The sequence below is a fragment of the Heteronotia binoei genome, chromosome 8, assembly GCF_032191835.1.
Source record: "Heteronotia binoei isolate CCM8104 ecotype False Entrance Well chromosome 8, APGP_CSIRO_Hbin_v1, whole genome shotgun sequence".
NCBI lineage: Eukaryota > Metazoa > Chordata > Lepidosauria > Squamata > Gekkonidae > Heteronotia > Heteronotia binoei.
Genome location: NC_083230.1, coordinates 80,401,663 through 80,416,676, shown reverse-complemented (window position 1 = coordinate 80,416,676; position 15,014 = coordinate 80,401,663). Strand labels below are relative to the sequence as shown.

General features: G+C 44.4%; 1 protein-coding gene across 1 annotated transcript in view; it reads right to left on the bottom strand.

Moving 5' to 3' along the window:
* The window catches only part of RANGAP1 (Ran GTPase activating protein 1), a 45,365-nt gene extending 43,551 nt beyond the window's left edge, over positions 1-1,814 (bottom strand). The window contains exon 1 of the mRNA XM_060245359.1: positions 1,636-1,814. The gene's annotated coding sequence lies outside the window, so the exon portion shown is untranslated. The remainder of the gene's footprint in view (positions 1-1,635) is intronic.
* Between the last annotated feature and the right edge of the window lie 13,200 nt (positions 1,815-15,014).

Sequence of the window (15,014 nt, the reverse complement as noted above, 5' to 3'; positions counted from 1 at the left end):
TAACACACGTATGTAACAGGACACTGGGCCTTCTAGGCTCCCTTTACTTACCCATTCTTTTCCTGTAGTTCACAGCACCTTGTGTATCTTTGCATTTGCCATGTTAATACATTCATTACTCTATAAACGAATCACAAAACTCACTGCAATATTGACACAGCATGACTCTCACTGTGGTAATGCAGCCATCATTGAAGTGAGTTTTTTAAAAAATACTTTTCTTTGTTGTCAAACCAGCATTACTGTTAGTCGCTTAAACTTAGTTTTCTATACACAGTTCTTGTTTTTGTATGCTTGGGGGGCTGTGCTCTGCTGAGAGGTAGTAGTTTCATTTTGTTTTACATATTTTTTAGGTTCAATACTTTTATATTTATATTTTGTCTATCTTACTGCCTTCTCCACTGTAGGAGGTGTAGGGAGAAGTAAGGGTTTTAATAGGCAAGGTGCCAGTCCTGGAACATTGTTGCAGGACATTATGAAGCAGTGCTCCATTTCTAGGGCTTTAAAAAAAAAACCTTATACAATCTTAGCTTTTACCTATTTATTTTAATTCCTTTTATCTCAGCTTTAGTATTTTACCTTTGTTCCATTTTATTGAGCTTATACTCTGGCTTGCTTTTTTCTTTCATGTCTGTTTTGTAGGTTCAGTACGAACTCTTCCTTTCCTCGCTTGGGGTTTCTTAATTCAAAGGGTTTCTCATGGTGACTGCTCTCCTTTTGTTACTTCATTATTCCTTATCCCTCTTCCACTCCTCTCTACCATTTTCTCTTTTGAGGAACTAATACTGCTTTTTTGGTTGCGAGGGAAGTGTTTGAGTTTTGACTGTATGGCATATACCTGTTGAGTTTATGCACATCTTTGCTCATTTGTGTGTGTGTGTGGGGGGGGTTGTTTGTTTGTTTCTAAAGGCATTTTTATATTAGCTGTGTGCTCCATGCTTTGCATTTTAAGTTTTAGAATTATTATTCATCAAATTAGTTAACCAATGTTATGGTCATACTAATTAATAACACTTGACTAGGCTATTATTTGACAATGATCAATTTTTCTATGCTATTTCTCTTACTTAGCCAAACTTGGTACAATTTAGTCCTTTTTTAAAAAAGTAAGCTTTCCCTTTTTTCCCCCTTTTTACAGCCACCTCTATGCTGAGATTTTAAGTCAAACAGTGACGCGAAATAGAGACAGAGAAGCCTCCCCGCGATCCTCTCTGTGTGATGAAAGCAATCCACATACGCAACACGAAATTACACAATCCTGCCTATGTTGACCCTCAGTTGTCGGTCAAAAGGGATGAGCTCATACAGGGAAGAGAAGGCGTTGTAACATGGGTAGGTCTGATCAGGTACCTTCTCTTGAATTCCCGAATGCGAATTCTTCCCAAGCACGTGTGCAGTGGCGATAATACCGCGATGAGCCTACACGTGATGCGGATTAAGAGGGGAAGCGAATCTTTTCCAAAGGCAGATACGCACACCTGCCTCACACACGTGGGGGGGGGGGGAAGCCTGTCAGGCGGCGCCCTGATCTTAGAAGGCGAACCCACCCATGCCCATTTCGCTAGGGTGCCAATGGCCGGGCGATACACCAACCCACTGCGCACGCAACACCCTCCACAACTCACGGCCGCTCACCTGCGGAAGGTATCTGTTCCGCCTGTCACGTTGCAGCCAGTTGCCGCCGCCACAACTGCCGAGGATGATGGCGCTACGGGAGGCGGAGGATTTGAAAGCCGGCTGTTTTGTTTCCGACGTTGTGATTCGCTCCTCAGTCTCTCCGTCTCTTGCGGCTGCGCAGGCGCTTTGTTTCCCCTCACATGCGCCTCCCAACTGCTCTGAGGCAATGTAGGCCATGGCGGTTCAGCCACCGGAGATGTAGAGAGGCGATCACAATTTTGCGTCTAACGTTGCGAGTGTTTGCCGCGAGGCATGGTGGGAGCTGTAGTTTTCTTTGAATCTTTTTTTTTGAACTTCGTTAAGGAACATCTCTGTTCATCACACTTGTTGCTAGGAGATGACGTGCACGGCATGCATGTTGGTTATGACCAGTATTTTCTTTTAAGGTTAACGCCTGTAAACAAGGGTCGTCAGCTCCAGGTAGTGAAATTCCTGGAGATTTGAGGGGCGGAACTTGGGAATGGTGGAGTTCGGGGAACACAGGGACCTCAGCTGGTTATAATACCATAGAGACCACTCTTCAAAGCAGCCATCTTTTCCGGGGAACTGATTTCTTTCGTCTAGAGACCGGAGTATATAATTCCAGGAGATCTCTAGGCCCCACCTGGAGGTTGGCTGCAATCCCCATCCACCCCCACCCCCCTCCCCCCAAAAAACCCTTCTTTGCTTTTAGAGCTGCGTGGCTGATGAAAATTCAGGTCTTCATTGCTGCATTTCAGGGAACCTTGCAGTTTTGGGGTTTCTGCCCTTAAATTATTAAAAGTAGAGGTAATCAGAAGAATACAGCATTTTCTACCCAAGATAAATGCTAGCATCCTGTAACACCTTCAGCATCACTCCAGCTATCATAATTTAAGTTGTCAGCTCTTGTGCCTGTAGCTTCTAAATCGGGTTCCCAATGCATGGCCGTGGACCGGTCCTGGTCTGTGGCCTGTTAGCAACCGGGTCATGAGTTATATAATTATTTCATTATGTTTTACAATGTAGTAATAATAATATGACATTGGATTTATATCCTGCCCTCTATTCCGAATTTCAGAGTCTCAGAGCGGCTCACAATCTCCTTTACCTTCCTCTCCCACAACAGACGCTCTATGAGGTGGATGGGGCTGAGAGAGCTCTCCCCAGAAGCTGCCCTTTCAAGGACAAGTCTGCGAGAGTTATGGCTAACCCAAAGCCATTCCAGCAGCTGCAAGAGCAGAAGTGGGAAATCAAACCCGGTTCTCCCAGATAAAAGTCTGCATACTTAACAATCACACCAAACTAATAGAAATAAAGTGCACAATGGTATAATTCCATTGTGCCCCCCCCCCGCCCCCGTTCATGGAAAAAATGTCTTCTACAAAACCGGTCTCTGGTGCCAAAAAGGTTGGGGACTACTGTTAAATAATACAACAATTCAGTAGCTAAACATATATCTTTGTATAGAGGTAATGTGCTAAAAAGCTGTTTCTATTGAAAGTTTTCCTCATATACTGCTGTTAAAGGTAGAAGAACTCTTCTGGGAGGCCAGTGTAATGCACTTGGGGATCTAAAAGAAGGGTAAGCAACCTTTTCTAAGGGGTGGGAGGAGAAATGAGGGTGGTATGTATCAAGACAAACAGGGAGCAAGACGTATCCTCAGAAATTCATCTTGGACTAGGAATTGGAGACAATTTTATCTAATCATTTTTAAAATATTTATAACCTACCTTTTTTACTAGGACCCAAGGTGGATTACAATTATGGTAAAAACTTCAGTCAATAAGTGGCTTACAAAATATGATCACAGGCAGTCCATTAATGGATTACAAGACATATTTGACTCTAGCAGCAAAGATTCCTAGTAAGACAAAGCAATGCGGTTGGGTTGTGTATGTGGACTCATGCAATACGTTTTACCAGGTTCCTGTCTGGCTCATTGGAGCCTTGTGGACTGAGCTTGGGGATTCAGGAACAATGGGCAGTAGGATCCAAATCCCTGCTGCCCTGATCCAATCACAGGCCCCCTGCTGGTTCAAATGACCCAATGGTGTTCTAGCGCAGGAACCTTGAACTGTATTTGCTCAGTTCTCCAGTCTTACAGTTTAGCCATTACTATGCTGTACTGAATAAAGAGAGCTATGATCACCGCAACCTCGTCTCTTCTATGCGTTGAACCCACTATATTATAGGTTGGGATGAAAAACATAAACCATGCCCATTGCCTTCTTCCATACCTTTGGCCTCAGCAGTGCTGCGATCAAATGAGCCTGCCTCAATTCCTTGAGTGGAGAACTGGCTCCATAAACTGAGCAAAAAGGTCTGTTGTGCCTCTCTTTGGTACGTGTGCCAGGGATTGCTTAGATTACAGAATTCTTTTGGAATGTAGTTAGAATGTTTGTCAAGAATGCTCAGGTCTTATATTTCTTTAAGATAGCCAATGTTCTGGTACCTAAATACTAAAATATGAAAACTTGAAAATTGCCCTTTAACTATCTTCAGTATCCTGAGAAATCTGGATAGTGTGAAGTGCCTGGTAGGGCTTGTTGTTGTTAGGCGGTTCTCACCTTAAACCAGAGAAACAGTTAAGCTGTGAGCCTTCCTGAGGTGCAGACCTCATACCAGGGATGAAAGACCAACAAAGTTTTATTAAGAACGTAAGCTTTTGTGTGTTCCAAGCACACTTCATCAGACGAGGAATCAGGCACAGTGAGCGGAGCTACATATAGCTGGTGGGCAGTGGTTTAGAATGCAAAATGGTACAATTTTAAGATACAGTGATAGAATAGTAACATTAACAAATTGAGCAAACCTTTGATCTGGGTAGCATGAGTATGAGAAAGCAATAAAACAGTAATATATCAAAATGTGAGAATGTCTGTCAATCACTCTATTATATAAGCCTGGGTCAAAAAGAGGGCATTACTTTCTCAGAAGTTTTAACATGTAACATACATATAGTTTGCCATTAGAAGAAAAATATGTTAAAATATAGTGGAATATGGGCTTAGTATACGTAATGAGATAAACAGCCAGTATCCCTATTTGAGTATGTCAATACAGCTAAAAGAGAAATACATTGGATAGTGATGTTCTTATCCGCCTACTTTATTATTTAATATGTAAACATCATTCTAGTGATAGCAAGGAATTGGAAAGAAGCTGAGGAACTGACAATTAATCATTGGAGGGATAAAATGAATAATATAATAATAATATAATAAGTCTGCTCGGTGTAAAATCCTTGTGACTTATCTTTTGTATATCTAGATTCGATTTGTAGTCTCGACTACCAGTCAATGTTTATATTTTCTTTCTTCAGTTGCTCAGGAGATTTCAATATACCATCTCTCCCAGGCAGTTCTCCACATCTAATTATAGTCTTAGTCTCAATAATAATCAAGTTAATTTGAGTAAAAGCTTCAGGAGGGGAGACTCTATTAGGAATCTTATTGTATATCTGGTGTTTAATCTTCTCTCAAGTTGTTAAGAATGATTTCCTGATGAGGTGATTCTTAAAATACTTGTGTGTGTCAGCTTTATGGTATCAGATAAATGCATGCCAACCCAATTTGAGGTCATGTCCCTCAAGTTTTAAAAGTTTTTTATACTCAGTTGTCATCCATTCTTTTGTCCATGCCAGCTCACATGCTTTATAATATAGTCCCCAGTCTGGTACCAGCCTTTTATTTAGAGTAGGGCTTTTTTGTACAAAAAACCTAGCAGGAACTCATTTGCATTTTAGGCCATGCCCTCTGATGGCACCATTGTTCCACACAAAGCTTTTTTGTAGAAAAAGCCCAGCAGGCACTCATTTTAATATTAGGCCACACCCCCTTATGCCAAGCTAGCCGGAAGTGCATTCCTGTGCATTCCTGTTCAAAAAAAGCCCTTCAAGAGGGGATTGGATAAGCATATGGAGCAGAGGTCCATCAGCAGCTATTAGCCACAGCTTATTGTTGGAACTCTCTTATGTATGCTGGCTCACAATTTGCTTCCTGGTCCAATTCAAGGTGCTGACACTGAGCTTTAAAACCCCAGGCCTTGGATTCAGTAGGAGCTCACAGGAGCACAGCTCCTGAACCTTTCTGAGGGTTTCTCCTCTTACTCCCTACCTCGTCCATTGAATAGTAGGTGCAGCTGCATAACAATCCCTGGATGAGCTCCACCACCTATTTTTCTACAAAACGACCCCTGTAAAATAGCTTGGGGACAACATACCTGAAAGATGGCATATTCCCATATGAACCTGCCATCCAATTTGGGTATCTTTGGGTGGTTCTGCCATCTGAGCTTAGACAGATGGCAATCTGAGAAAGGGCCTTCTCAGTCATGGTGCCAGAATGTTGGCGCTTCTTCCCCAGAGAGGTTTGTTTTCCACTGTCATTATTTTCCAGTAGTGGTTGAAGAGAGGGGTTTTTCTTTGTTTTATTTGGCATATTCCTGAATAACTGTTGTTAGCTTTCCTCCGTGGTTGTGTTGTTATGTCTGTTTACATGTTTTAATAAATTGTTTAAATGTTTTATATATCCTTTATTTTAAAACTTGTTTTAATGTCTCTAATATTTTATTTTTTATTTTATTTATTTATATTGGGATTTATACCCCGCCCTTCGCACCGAAGTGTCTCAGGGCGGCTTACAACATGATAATACGAATACTACAATTTAAAACACTTACAAGTAAAATTAAAACCATAAATTAATAAAAGCAAGATAGATAAAAACCGGCGGTCTACAGATGCATTTTGTTCCATCCAAAAGATTTCCTTGTCAGTCAGTATTATAGGCCTGCCGGAAGAGGGCTGTCTTACAGGCCCTGCGGAACTGCCCTAGGTCCCGCAGGGCCCGCACCTCCTCCGGCAGCTGGTTCCACCAATAAGGTGCCGTTACTGAGAAGGCCCGATCCCTGGTGGATTTTAGACGGGCCTCCTTTGGCCCGGGGACTATCAACAGGTTTTGTGAACCCGAGCGTAGTACTCTCTGGGGAACGTGTGGGGAAAGACGGTCCCTAAGGTAGACAGGTCCTAGGCCATATAGGGCTTTAAAGGTAATAACCAACACCTTGTACCGGACTCGGAATATTACTGGCAGCCAGTGCAGATCCCGGAGCCCCGGCCGAATGTGCTCCCGTCTTGGGAGCCCTAATAACAGCCGGGCAGCAGCGTTCTGCACCAACTGCAGTTTCCGGGTCCGGCACAAGGGTAGCCCCATGTAGAGGGCATTACAGTAGTCTAACCTCGAGGTGACCGTAGCATGAATCACTGTTGCCAGGTCGTCACGTTCCAGGAAGGGGGCCAACTGCTTCGCCCGCCGAAGGTGAAAAAACGCGGACTTGGCAGTGGCTGCTATCTGGGCCTCCATTGTCAGTGAAGGCTCCAACAGCACCCCCAGGCTCTTAACCCTGCCCGACGCTGTTAGTGGCGCGCCGTCAAAAACTGGCAGGGGGATTTCCCTTCCCGGGCCGCAGCGACCAAGGCACAGGACCTCTGTCTTCGCCGGATTCAGCTTCAGCCCGCTCAGCCTAAACCACCTAGCCACTGCCTGTAACGCTCGGTCCAAATTTTCTGGGGCGCAGGCGGGCCGGCCATCCATAAGCAGATAGAGCTGGGTGTCATCAGCATATTGGTGACACCCAAGCCCATACCTTCGGGCAATCTGGGCAAGGGGGCGCATGTAGATGTTAAATAACATCGGGGAGAGCACCGCCCCTTGAGGCACCCCGCAATCAAGCGTGTGTCTCCGGGACAGTTCCTCCCCAATCGCCACCCTTTGTCCCCGACCGTCAAGGAAAGAGGAAAACCATTGCAAGGCCAACCCCTGAATCCCTGCGTCGGCAAGGCGGCGCGCCAGAAGCCGATGGTCGACCATATCGAACGCTGCCGATAGGTCCAACAACATCAGCACTGCCGAGCCGCCTTGATCCAGATGCCGCTGAAGGTCATCCACCAGGGCGACCAGCACCGTCTCCGTCCCATGGCCCGGGCGAAAACCAGACTGGTAGGGGTCAAGGATAGAAGCGTCCTCCAGGAAGCTCTGTAGCTGCAACGCCACTGCCCTCTCGATAAGTTTGCCCAAAAAGGGCAAATTCGATACCGGCCGATAGTGTGCCAATTCGGTCGGATCTAACGATGTTTTCTTCAAGAGGGGACGGACCACCGCCTCTCTGAGCGCTGATGGAAAATGCCCCTCCAGTAGGGATCTATTTATGATATCCCGTATAGGATATCTTAGCTCCCTCCGGCAGGTCTTAATAAGCCAGGAGGGGCATGGGTCCAATTTACAAGTTGTTGGGCGTGCAGATAGGAGGATCCTGTCAACTTCTTCCAGGCTGAGCGCGCCGAAGCCGTCCAGGACGCGATCCGAAGACAGGCATTTTAATATTTTTATGTTCAATGCCTTGGACTTATTTGGGTGGAAAAGCAGCACAGAAGGATTTTAATAAATAATACTTGTGTTTATACATATACAATAAAAGATAGATCCAGGTGGACAGCCGTGTTGGTCTGAAGCGGTAGAACAAAGCAGGAGTCAAGTATCACCTTTAAGACCAACAAACTTTTATTCAGAATATAAACTTTCATGTGCATGCACACTTCACAGTTCCTCACTGGAATAAATAGGATTGTCAGGTCTAATGTATGAAATGTTTCCTGTATTTCAGGAGGAGCTGAACTCATTGATATCTATTTCTGAGTAGACATGCTTAGAATTATGCTGCAGGTATGGCATAGAAGAGCAAAATCTCCCCTTACTGCAATCCTATAATGTAAAAAACTTTACCTGGAAAAATTTACAGGTGCACTCAAATGTTAGCTGGTCTACCCACAATGGCCTTTTCAGGCTTAAGTTATTAATGCAATGCATGAGGCAGAAGTATGGTTCCCAACCTCCAGGTATTACCTGGAGAGCCCCTGGAATTGCAATTGATCTCTAGAAGACAGACATCAGGTTTATAGCATTATACCACACTGAGATCCGTACCCTCCTCCAAACCCACCCTCCGTAAGCTTCACCCTCAAATATCCAGGAATTCCACAAGTTGAGTAGCCAACTCTAAAAGCACCATTTTGTATGTATTCTTTGTGTAAAGGCATAGATTGTATAAAGACCTTCAATGCCAGCTGCAGGTTAGCACCATTATCAATAACATATCTAAATCCAGATATTAGAGACATGAACAGACAAGGCAGCTATTCTACAAACCTGAGAAAAGGCCCAGATTTGAAGAAAATCTGAAATTAAAAAAAAATGCATTGGGGGTTTAACCCCTTCCCAAAATAACAGAAACAATATCTGTAGCTTTTAAGAAAGTGACCATTGTTAGGGTTGCTAGGTAACCACGACAGTGTTGTCAGGTTTTAACACTTGGTTTATGTAGGTAAGTAGAAGAGCCCCATGGCGCAGAGTGGTAAAGCTGCAATACTGCAGTCAGAACCCTCTGCTCATGACCTGAGTTCAATTCCAGCAGAAGCTGGTTCAGGTAGCCGGCTCGAGGTTGACTCAGACTTCCATCCTTCCGAGGTCGGTAAAATGAGTACCCAGCTTGCTGGGGGGAAAGTGTAATGACCTGGGAAGGCAATGGCAAACTACCCCATAAAAGGTCTGCTGTGAAAACGTTGTGAAAGCAGCGTCACCTCAGAGTCGAAAACAACTGGTGGTTGCACAGGGGACCTTTCCTTTCCTTACGTAAGTAGAAGGCAGGGTCCTTTCTGGGGATGTTTTTGGCCTTTGAAAGAGGACTCACTTGGACAGGCCTGGTAGCAACCATTGAGAGATTTAATACCAGATGACTTGCATTACTCACCTAACACTGGCTGTTGGCTACTGTTCAACAGCAGCCACCTCAGAAGTCTGTGGTGTAGAGTTTCAGACTAGGATCTGAGAGACCAAGGTTTGAATCACCAATCTGTAATGGAAACTCACTGGGTGACTTTGAGTCAGTTAACACATTCTCAGCCTAACCTACCTCACAGGGTTGTTGTGAGGATAATAAAATAGATGATAATGATGTAAGCTGTTTGGGGTCCACATTGGGGAGGGAAGAAGGTGGGATATAAATGAAGTAAATAATAAATATAGCAGAAAATAGGAGGCAAATAAAAGGCTGGCGGATGAGAAGGAGAGAAGGAACCTGGGAAAGGGGATATGCGGTATGCCAGGGAGAGGGAGGGAGGAAATAGTGTGGTGAGTCCTTTTAGGTACCCTAACATACAACTGGCCCCAGGCTCCACCCCTGTGGATAATACTGCTGAGCAATGTTACCTCTAAGCTGTGGGGTCTTGTGAGCAAAAATTCTACTTTGTGAGCTACTGGCATTAAAGTTGTGAGCAACTGCATAAATTAGGTTTGATTGATTGATTAGGAGTGGCTTTGTTTCCCACCCTCTTTGCATTATTAAGCTGCGCCTTGCCAGAGACGCGAGCTGAAGGGCGAGAGCTAAAGGGCTCTTGGCCTGTGGCTCTTCACCTGGGGGCTCTGTAAGGACCAGGAACCCAGATCCCTAATTTTCTTGTGCTCCCAATAAGGTAAGTTGACCCTCCAGAAGTGGAGCCACATAAACAAACAGGATTTAAAGGGGACTATATTTTTAAAAAAAGCTATCATGAAGGTAGAATGCCAGCAGGGAGGTGGGGGCTTTCCAATGTTTTGCACTGAGTGTCACATGTTCACAGGACAGAAGTCTTGGGTGTGTTCTCGATGCAAGGAGATCCTGGTCTTCAGGGAACGGGTTTGTACCCTTGAGGCCGAGGTGACTGACCTGGAGAAGCAGAGACAGTCAGTTAGGCACTCGGGGAAGAGTCTCGGGGACATATTAGATGAGCCTCGCTCCAAACATGGCAGCCCCGTTGCTGCCAGGAAGCATGAGGGTCAAGAGAGAACACAGCACCATGCTGAGGATAAGGGGAATGCGCCCTCAGAGGGGACATCTTTTTTAGTTGGTGAGCGGGAATCCTTTCGCGCCAGGGAACCATCCCTGGGCAGGGGGAAAGGGGGGGTCTTGGTAGTTGATGATTCAATCCTTAGGCAAGTAGACAGCTGGGTGGCAAAACCGCGTACTGATCGTATGGTGACTTGCCTGCCTGGTGCGAAGGTAGAGGACATTACACGTGTAGTAGATACGCTGATAGACAGTGCTGGGGAAGAGCCAGTGGTCATGGTGCATGTTGGCACCAACAATGTGGAGAAATGCAGTCGTGAGGTCCTAGAGGAAAAATTTAGGCTGCTAGGCGGGAGACTTAAGGACAGGACCTCCAAGGTAGCCTTCTCAGAAGTGCTACCTGTTCCACGTGCAGGGCTGGAGAGACAGGCACAAATTAGAAGTCTCAATGTGTGGATGAGACGATGGTGTAAGGAGGAAGGGTTTAACTTTGTTAGGCACTGGGATGCTTTCTGGAACAAGTGGGAGCTGTACAAAAGAGACGGTCTCCACTTGTCCTTAGATAGAACCAGGCTGCTGCCACTTAAAATCAAAAAGATGGCAGAGCAGTTTTTAAACTAAATTTTGGGGGGAAACCGACAGGAGATGAAACATCTCTGGTTCGGGAGGACTCATCTCAAAGAGATGAAGAGTTAGCTGTTACTTTTCTACCGGGTAATGGATCAGAGTTGTCCACTGAGATGGTGACAAACAGTATGGAGTGTCTGCCAAAGTCTTGAGGCAGCAGGAGGAAGGTTGCAGGCCTAACTTGCCTGGGAAATTATAGATGTTTGTATACAAATGCTAGAAGTGTTCGAAGTAAAATTGGTGAGTTGGAATGTTTAATGTTGGGGGAAAACATAGACACTGTGGAAATTTCAGAAACTTGGTGGAATGAGGAGAATCAGTGGGACACAGTGATTCCTGGATATAAGTTATATCGGAAGGCTAGGGAGGGAAGGGTTGGAGGTAGGGTGGCTCTGTATGTCAGAGAGGGTATACGGTCCAGTAAGACTGAGGTCAAAGAATTAGATTCCCTTCTAGAAATGCTTTGAGCCGAAATAGAGGGCCCAAAAGGAAATTTAACTATGGGAGTTTGTTATCGCCCACCAAATCAAAAGATAGAAGACGATTATAATATGATGGAAGGATTAAAGATAGTGGCTAAACATAAAAACTGTGTCGTAATAGGTGATTTTAACTACCCGCAGGTTGATTGGGTCAATATGTGTTCAGGTTGAGAGAAAGAGATTGAGTTTCTAGATGCTCTCAATGACTGTGCTATGGAGCAGATGGTAACAGAACCTACCAGGGGTGGGGCGATCCTGGATTTGGTCCTAAGTAATGCCCAAGACTTGGTGAGAGATGTAAAAGTGATCACACCGCTTGGGAGCAGTCACCATAATGTTGTTGATTTCACCATTTGTATAAATAGAGAGTTGCCCCAAAAGACCAGCACAACCACGTTTAACTTTAAAAGGGGTAAATTCTCTGAGATGAGGAGGCATGTGAAGAGGAAACTGAAAGGAAAGGTAAATACAGTCAAAACCCTTGGGGAAGCTTGGAGGCTATTTAAAACTACAATCCTAGAAGCTCAGGTAAAACATATACCACAAGTTAGGAAAGGCACAAACAGGTATAAGAAAACGCCTGCATGGTTAACAAACAAAGTAATGGAAGCTGTAAAAGGTAAGAAGGATTCCTTTAAGTGGTGGAAAGCTAGTCCAAGTGAGATTAATAAAAGGGAACACAGGCTGTGGCAAATCAAATGCAAGACTGTGATGAGGCAGGCAAAAGGACTATGAGGAGCATATTGCAAAAAAACATAAAGACCAACAATAAAAATTTATTCAAATATATTAGAAGTAGGAAACCAGCCAGGGAGGCAGTGGGGCCCTTGGATGAGCAAGGGGTAAAAGGATTACTGAAGGAGGATAGGGAAATGGCTGAGAAGCTGAATGGATTTTTTGCCTCCGTCTTCACTGTGAAAGATGAGAAGTGTTTGCCCACTCCAGAACCACTTATTATGGAAGGGGTGTTGAAAGACTTGAGTCAGATTGAGGTGACAAGAGAGGAGGTCCTACAACTGATAGACAAATTAAAAACTAATAAGTCACCAGGTCCGGATGGCATACATCCAAGAGTTCTGAAAGAACTCAAAGTTGAACGTGGATCTTTTGACAAAAATCTGCAATCTTTAATTGAAATCTGCCTCCGTTCCTGAGGACTGGAAGGTAGCAGATGTCACCCCCATCTTTCAAAAGGGTTCCAGAGGAGATTCGAGAAATTACAGGCCAGTCAGTCTGACTTCAATACCGGGAAAGTTGGTAGAAACCATTATCAAGGACAGAATGAGTAGGCACATTGATGAACACGGGTTATTGAGGAAGACTCAGCATGGGTTCTGTAAGGGAAGATCTTGCCTCACTAACCTGTTACATTTCTTTGAGGGGGTGAACAAATGTGGACAAAGGAGACCCAATAGATGTTGTTTACCTTGACTTCCAGAAAGCTTTTGATAAAGTTCCTCATCAAAGGCTCCTTAGAAAGCTCGAGAGTCATGGAGTAAAAGGACAGATCCTCTTATGGATAAAAAATTGGCTAATTAATAGGAAGCATAGAGTGAGGTTAAATGGGCAGTCTTCGCAGTGGAGGATGGTAAGCAGTGGGGTGCCACAGGGCTCCGTACTGGGTCCCATGCTCTTTATCTTGTTCACAAATGATTTGGAGTTGGGAGTAAGCAATGAAGTGGCCAAGTTTGCAGATGACACTAAATTGTTCAGGGTGGTGAGAACCAGAGAGGATTGTGAGGCACTCCAAAGGGATCTGTTGAGGCTGGGTGAGTGAGTGTCAACGTGGCAGATGACACTAAATTGTTCAGGGTGGTGAGAACCAGAGAGGATTGTGAGGCACTCCAAAGGGATCTGTTGAGGCTGGGTGAGTGAGTGTCAATGTGGCAGATGAGGTTCAATGTGGCCAAGTACAAAGTAATGCACATTGGGGCCAAAAATCCCAGCTACAAATACAAGTTGATGGGGTGTAAATTGGCAGAGACTGACCAAGAGAGAGATCTTGGGGTTATGTTAGATAACTCACTGAAAATGTCAAGACAGGGTGCGATTGCAATAAAAAAGGCCAACACCATGCTGGGAATTATTAGGAAGGGAACTGAAAACAAATCAGCCAGTATCACAATGCCCCTGTATGGTGCGGTCTCATTTGGAATACTGTGTGCAATTCTGGTCACCGCACCTCAAAAAGGATATTATAGCATTGGAAAAAGTCCAGAAAAGGGCAACTAGAATGATTAAAGGATTGAAACATTTTCCCTATGAAGAAAGGTTGAAACGCTTGGGGCTCTTTAGCTTCGAGAAATGTCGACTGCGGGGTGACATAATAGAGATTTACAAGATTATGCAAGGTGTGGAGAAAGTAGAGAAAGAAGTACTTTTCTCTCTTTCTCACAATACAAGAACTTGTGGGCATTTGATAAAATTGCTGAGCAGTCGGGTTAAAACGGATAGAGGGAAGTACTTCTTCACCCAAAGGGTGATTAACATGTGGAATTCACTGCCACAGGAGGTGGTGGTGGCTACAAGCATAGCCAGCTTCAATAGGGGGTTAGATAAAAATATGGAGCAGAGGTCCATCAGTGACTATTAGCCACAGTGTGTATATATATAATTTTTTTTGGCCACTGTGTGACATAGAGTGTTGGACTGGATGGGCCATTGGTCTGATCCAACATGGCTTCTCTTATGTTCTTATGTTCTAGTTTGCTCTAGGGCCATTTTTCCTGAGCAGGGACAAAAATGTGCGAACTGGAGGCTAAAAAATTGTGAGCTAACTCAAACTAACTCAGCTTAGAGGGAACATTGTGTGCTGAGCTAGACCATAGTTTTCCCAGGTAGAGGCAGCCAGGAGCTGGGAAGGACGGAAAAACTGAAGACAGGGGTATGTAAAGATAAGCTCACTGGTGAGTGGGAAGAAGAAATGGAAGGGGGAGAAGCTATAGATGCATTTAGGAAAGGGAAAGAAGAAATAGTGGGAAGTGGGGGAATGAGACATCCTCTACAGATCCTTTTGGGTCCCTTGCTTGTAATAATAATTAGGGAAACAAATGGCGAAGGAGGGATAAACTTTTTGTATGTGTATTTGCTAAGAAAACACACTGTTGGTCTTATCCTATACACAGCACAGCAACTAGTTGCAGAAGTAAATCCCACTAAATTCAGTGGGTTTTATTCTCAAGTAACTGTAAGGGATTACAGCACAAGACTCTACAAATTAAATCTGGATTTGGTGGCTCTGGAAGTAAATGCTATGCCAACTGAACTGGGAAGGGAATATGCCCTCTATATATTTGTCATACTGGGGTGATGGGCATAACCAAATGGGCTTTAGGACCTGGAAGGATCACAAGGAAGCTATTGCCTGACTGGTGAAGCTGAGCCACA